Genomic DNA, 6,779 nt, shown 5'->3' with positions numbered 1-6,779 from the left:
GATGTAAATAATTATAAAAATGATATAGTTCCTAGTAATTATTTTCATCATATTTATACTTCATAGGGCATTAAAATGTGTCATCCCACTTTCATCACTAAAGTAATGATGCACACATATACACGCATGCATCTATTCATATATGTAAGTTACAGTTAGTCACTCAGTTGCATCTGACTCTTTGTGATCCCAAGGACTGTAGCCCACCAGGCTCTTCTGTCCAAGGAATTCTCCAGGCAAGAATATTGGAGTGGGTTGTTATTTCCTTTTCCAGGAGATCTTCTCAACCCAGGGATTGAACCGAGGTGTCCCGCATTGCAGGCAGACTCTTTACCGACTGAGTCACCAGGGAACCACCAAATAAAAAAATAATTATGTGATTCCTAGGAAAGATGAGGAGAAGGCAATGGCACCCCACTCCAGTACTCTTGCCTGGAAGATCCATGGACAGAGGAGCCTAGTGGGCTGCAGTCCATGGGGTCGCTAAGAGTCGGACACGACTAAGCGACTTCACTTTCACTTTTCTCTTTCCTGCATTGGAGAAGGAAATGGCAACCCACTCCAGTATTCTTGCCTGGAGAATCCCAGGGACGGCGGAGCTTGGTTGGCTGCCGTCTATGGGGTCGCACAGAGTCGGACACGACTGAAGCGACTTAGCATAGCATAGCATAACATAGGAAAGATGAAAAGTTACCTATATTGAAAATCATTTTTGACCTAAAGTGACCTAAGTGAGAAGAAAAAAATGAATACAGCAACAGGATATCAATATCCAAATTCACATTATCTAAATTCAAAAGGAATTCTATCAAGTTAAAGGAAATATTCCTAATATACAACTCACCTTCATGCAGCATGTATTTGGAGATTCTCTTTCTTGTAGAGATAAGAGATCCTGAGATTTCAGCTATGGGGTGAGAAGGGCCATCATACATTTCCCTTCCCCTTTCTTTTACTTCTATGCTGTACAGAAGAAAACCTACAATTAACCTCTGAGGAGCCTAGACACAGATCAACCTTCTTAATGACATCTATAGAAATAAATATACCAGCTGCCACTCCACACGAAAATCTCAGTATCTGGAGGGCCTTTCTTAAAGTTAACCCCTCATCAAAGTAGCTGACATACCAAATGAGAGAATTAATTGAAAATAATCCCAGTGGAACCTCACAAGGGGACATGTTAGCCAACCAACTGAAACTGCACACTCACGGTATAATGGGTGCCACAGTTCCAAAGCGGAAAATGAGGAAAGACAAATTTCTCTAACGTAATCTCTCTTATGCCCTTGATCACACCCCAGTGCCCTCAGACAGATTATTTTCTAAACCAGCTGGCTCATCTCATAAGCAGAGTGGAAGAACAACTGCACACACATAAACAAAAATGAGACAGAGAGACTCAACCAATACCTTCTCAGGCTAGTAGCAAAAGTGATCCTACAAGAGGAGTTAGAAGATCCTACTGGTTTTAAAGATAGGTATCCCTCTTATTAAGTCAGTTTTGTTCAAAAAAATTAGTTTTGTAAGTAAGAAGATATTCTACTGAATTCCTTTTTCAAATATATTAGTTATTGTGGGCTGCTATTATTTAATTGCACATAGCAAAGATTTTTTCATAGAGAAGGCAGTGAAAGTGAAAGTCGCTCAGTCGTGCCTGACTCTTTGAGACCCCATGGACTATCCAGTCCATGGAATTCTCCAGGCCAGAATACTGGAGTGGGTAGCCTTTCCCTTCTCCAGGGGATCTCCCTGACCCTGGAATCAAACTGGGGTCTCCTGAATTGCAGGTGGATTCTTTACCAACTGAGCTATCAGGGAAGCCCAAATAATTGATGTTTTCCAACTGGGATGCTGGAGAAGCCTCTTGAGCATCCCTTGGACAGCAAGAAGATCAAACCAGTCAATCCCAAAGGAAATCAACCTTAAATACTGACGCTTCAATACTCTGGCCACCTAATATAAATAGCCAACACATTGGGAAAAACTCTGATGCTGGTAAAGACCGAAGGCAGAAGAAGAGGGTGACAGAGGATGAGATGGTTGGATGGCATCATCGATACAATGGACATGAACTTGGACAAACTCTGGGATATAATAAGGGACAAGAAGGCCTGGTGTACTGCAGTCCATGGGGTCAAGAAGGGTCAGAAATGATTTGGTAACTGAACAATGAACAGCAGCAAGGGTTTGAACGCTGTAAAAATGGCCATTTTTCTTTTTTATTACTGTAGTGATTCTTCCATGTAAGCATGACATGTGGCCCAAATGTTATCTCCTCACATTCCACTGAAATACATGAACTACAATAATCCCAAGTGCTTGGTAGACTGTACAGTTTACTTAAAGAGAACAACAGGCTTCCCTGGTGGCTCAGTGATAAAGAATTTGCCTGCAATGCAAGAGACCCGAGTTCAATCCCTGGGTCTGGAAGATCCCCTGGAGGAGGGTATGGCAACCCACTCAGGTACTTTTGCCTAGAGAATCCCATGGACAGAGGAGCCTGGAGGGTGATGGTCCTTGGGTCACAAAGAGTTGGACACAACTGAAGCGACAAAGCAGCGGCAGCAGCAAGGAGAACAAATCTGTTTATCACGTTAAAAATGGTTCCTAGACATGTTTTATTTCCCTCAAAACTGGTGATTAAATTAGGAGGTTTATTTACAAGTATATTTTTTTTCCTTCAATGCTTTAGAGCCACATTATCTAAAGGTAAAGTTATGTAAAAGGACAGGTTTCTTTGTTGTTGGTTTTTCCATTTAGCAGTTTAAAATATAAATTCATTAAAAACATTCTAACAAAATGACACTTTTGTGTTAGAGTTATAGTATGTGTTATAAATAAGTATAACATATAACACATAAAACATACCAGTTGAGCCATTGTTGCTGCAATTAAACCCCCAGCACTATCACCTGAAATGCAGACTCAAGTGGGATCCACTCCATATTTTGCAAGAATTTTATCTTGTAGAAAGAATTTGACCACAGAAACATCTTCATGGGCAACAGGAAATTGATATTGATGACCTAATCTATAACTTCAGACAAGGAAAAAAAAAAAAGAAAGAAAGAAAAGCATATATGATTAAACTTCAGTTGCATATATTGAGGTATCTCTCAATGCAATCAGTAGGTCCAGAGAAGAAAATTGACCCTGTTTTGAATCTTTAATTTCCTTTAATTTCGCCAATCATACCTAGGCTTACTACTAACTTGTTTTTCAAATAAAATGTAGATTCTTTGATAAAGTTTTTTTTCAAATGTCCTGTTCAATGGGGACTTGAGAGAGATAAAGATTATGTCTTCATCCTCAGAACACTGTATATAAATTTTTCAGTAGGGGAGATGATCAATAGGGGAGATGATCTCTCTGTAGCATTTATTAGATTCTCAAATGCAGTTGGTAGCAAATATTTTCACAACCATGTGAAGAGTGCACACTAGATTTTCAAAGCAGCAAATCTGAGAATGAATGATTTGTAGATGTCTTATGTTAGAAATTTTATTTAGGTAAAAATTCTATAAAATAGCATGTTCTATTATGAAAACATATCATAAGGTGAATACATGAGTATGAGCTTACATATGACCTGCAAACGTAATTCAAAAGAAAAGTTTTGAAATTTGATATTGAAGTACAGTAAGTGATCTTGTGTAACAACTGTCAAAATTATTTTAAGGCAAATTATTAGAGCATCTGTTAATGTGAACAACTATATCTATATCTCTCTATAGTTTATTCGTCTACTATTGGGGCAAGCTCTATTGGGTTGTCTTACTATTTTTTTATTTCTACTTATACTGGTAATCTTACTACAAATTTGAATTGGTGAGTTAATAATATAACTACTAACCATTGCATTCTGGACAGATAACCCTTGCAATTTTGTCATACTGTAATCTATCTCACCAGAAGATAGTAAAGGACAAGAAGGCCTGGCATGCTGCAGTCCAACTGGGTAGCAACTGGGTCAGATGCTGAACTGGGAGACTGAACAACAACAATCTATATCTAAAATATCTGAAATATATTTTAAATATAGTATAAACTAAAGAACATATAAAAATATACTATTACTTTAAATTCTCTTCAGGATTAAAAAAACACAAATATCAGAAATAACTGATGGAATTCTTAAGATAAGTACAATACATATTACCATTTAAAAGTATCTAAGATAATAAAATGGTATACTAGGTTAAAATTATTAAGTGAAAGGGAGAATATTCTAATTATTATAGATTAGAAGTCTCTGAAAACATCTAGGTTCTGGTTGCTCTAAGGCAGCAATGATGAGTAGGACAGCACTGGTTTCACTTGTATGTTATAGTCAATCTACTTAAGTTCTCATATACCAAGAAATTCCACTATATTCTCTATTCACTATTGGGCTAGAAGTCTCTAAGAAAATTTCTGTACTATTTAATTGATAGGAAAAATGGGGAAAAAAATCATCCTGAAGATGGAGTACAGAGAATGTCTAAATAGGTCATAAAGGACTGGTTATTTCCTAGTCTTTGCTGCATATTGTTGGAAATTTGGGCAAAAATCATGAGCACTTATGTTCTCTCATTTTGAATGACTATAAACTCCCAGATGGTTCCAATATTTTCATCTGATGGTCCTCCATAAGAATATCTATATAACCAACATCTTATAATAACCTATAATGGAAAATAATCTGAAAAACTGTGCATAACTAATCACTCTGCTGTATACTTGAAACTAACACAATATTATAAGTCAATTGCATGTGTGCATGCTAAGTCGCTTCAGCCGTGTCCGACTCTTTGCGACCCCATGGACTGTAGCCCACCAGGCTCCTCTGTCCATGGGATTCTCCAGGCAAGAATACTGGAGTGGGTTGCCATGCCCTTCTCTGAAATCAACTGCAGTTCATTTTTTAAAAAGAATATTTATAAAATTAAATTTTTTATCACCAACTCAAAAAAAAAAACAAAAAAACCCCACAGCATCCCAAATGTGTAATGGATAATTAAGCACCTAGGCATTTCTAGAAAATATCACAGCTGTATTGCCAAAAATGTTCAGCCTGTGGTGCCTCCCAGAGGTCTGTCTAATGACAGAGGTTAAAGTCCCCTTTGTTGGAGAAGGAAATGGCAACCCACTCCAGTGTTCTTGCCTGGAGAATCCCAGGGACAGCGAAGCCTGGTGGGCTGTCATCTATGGGGTTGCACAGAGTCAGACATGACTGAAGCAACTTAGCAGCAGCAGCAGCAGCAGGCACCTTTGTCATTCCCTGGTGGCTCAGACAGTAAAGCATCTGCCTATAATGCAGGAGATCCAGGTTCAATCCCTGGGTCGGGAAGATCTCCTGGAGAAGAAATGGCCACCCACTCAGTATTCTTGCCTGGAAAATCCCATGGACAGTGGAGCCTGGTAGGCTACAGTCCATGGAATCACAGAGTCAGACATGACTGAACGCTTTCGCTTTCACTTTCACTTTCAGGCCCCTTTGGAGAAGAGTGGATAATGTAACACTAATAAAAGTTACTAACATAAACCAAAAAAATCCCTAAGATCCCTGTCTTTTTAGGAGGTCCCAAGCTGTTATTTCTGAAATGAAAAAAAAAAAAAAATTGAAAGTGTACTCTGTAAATAAAAAGCAATAGAAAACCACCTACATGTGTGAAATGTTATAGAAATGTGTTTACAATTAGAGAGTTTCAGGGAAAAAAATAGGAGTGGTCATTCTCAAATTACACAGTGTAAAGAATTATTGAAAAGGGGAAAATGGATTCCACAGTGTATAAAAGTGAGCCTGAGAAATATAAAGAGAGTGATAGAGGACTACAAAGAGAGAGAGAGATTCCGAAGCAAGGAAGATCAAGGTAGAAGAGGTTGAAACATGCTTAGGTGTCAATGGAGAGGACACATTTCTAGACAGAAGAAAGAGAAATATGGATTAAAGGCAAAACAATATGAGGAAATATGATCCCAGAAAAAAATAGAGATTAAACTTCACCAAAAGATTAGAGTGCATTTTGTAGGACGTAACTAGAAAGAAGTGAAATTAAAGATGAAAACAGTGTTAATAATTTTAAGGACACATAGGTACTCAAAGAGAGGGAGGGCAGAACATTCTGAATTTGGACAGACATCCTTGATAATTGAGAGAGGAGGAGCTGAGAGACTTGAAAGAGCACTGAGGGTTTGGAAGTGACATTGACATGAAGGATAGAAACTAAATACACACAAGAAACAGCATCTTTAAGCCACCTTCACTGTTGGTAGAATGGGATTGCTCACCAGTGATGTGAGGGTTAAGCCTGTGGCTCCTGCTGACAGGCCTAGATTTGGCCACAAGTTCTACCACTTGCTAATAGTAGGGCTTGGAACAAGTTACTGAACCATTCTGTAGCTACCTTATCTGTAAAACTGTGACAATGTTAGCCATCCTAAGAATGTGATTACCAACCAAATAAAACTGGACCACCCACCCAACTAGAGTAGCATCCGTGGTTGTTTTGAAACATTAGTTCAGTTCAGTTCAGTTCAGTCACTCAGTCCTGTCCTACTCTATGCAACCCCATGAATTGCAGCACGCCAGGCCTCTCTATCACCAACTCCCGGAGTTCACTCAGACTCACGTGCATCGAGTCAGTGATGCCATCCAGCCATCTCATCCTCTGTCATCCCCTTCTCCTCCTGCCCCCAATCCCTCCCAGTATCAGAGTCTTTTCCAATGAGTCAACTCTTCACTTGAGGTGGCCAAAGTACTGGAGTTTCAGCTTTAGCATCATTCCTTCCAAAGA

At 38.8% G+C, this 6,779-nt stretch overlaps 1 pseudogene; it reads right to left on the bottom strand.

Annotated features, from left to right (window-relative positions):
• Positions 1-6,779, bottom strand: part of LOC104985312 — a 10,304-nt pseudogene that overhangs the window by 799 nt on the left and 2,726 nt on the right.

This window comes from Bison bison, unplaced genomic scaffold, assembly GCF_000754665.1.
Source record: "Bison bison bison isolate TAMUID 2011002044 unplaced genomic scaffold, Bison_UMD1.0 scf7180017864042, whole genome shotgun sequence".
NCBI lineage: Eukaryota > Metazoa > Chordata > Mammalia > Artiodactyla > Bovidae > Bison > Bison bison.
Note: the sequence above shows the minus strand (reverse complement) of the source record. Positions and strands in the feature narration are given on the sequence as shown.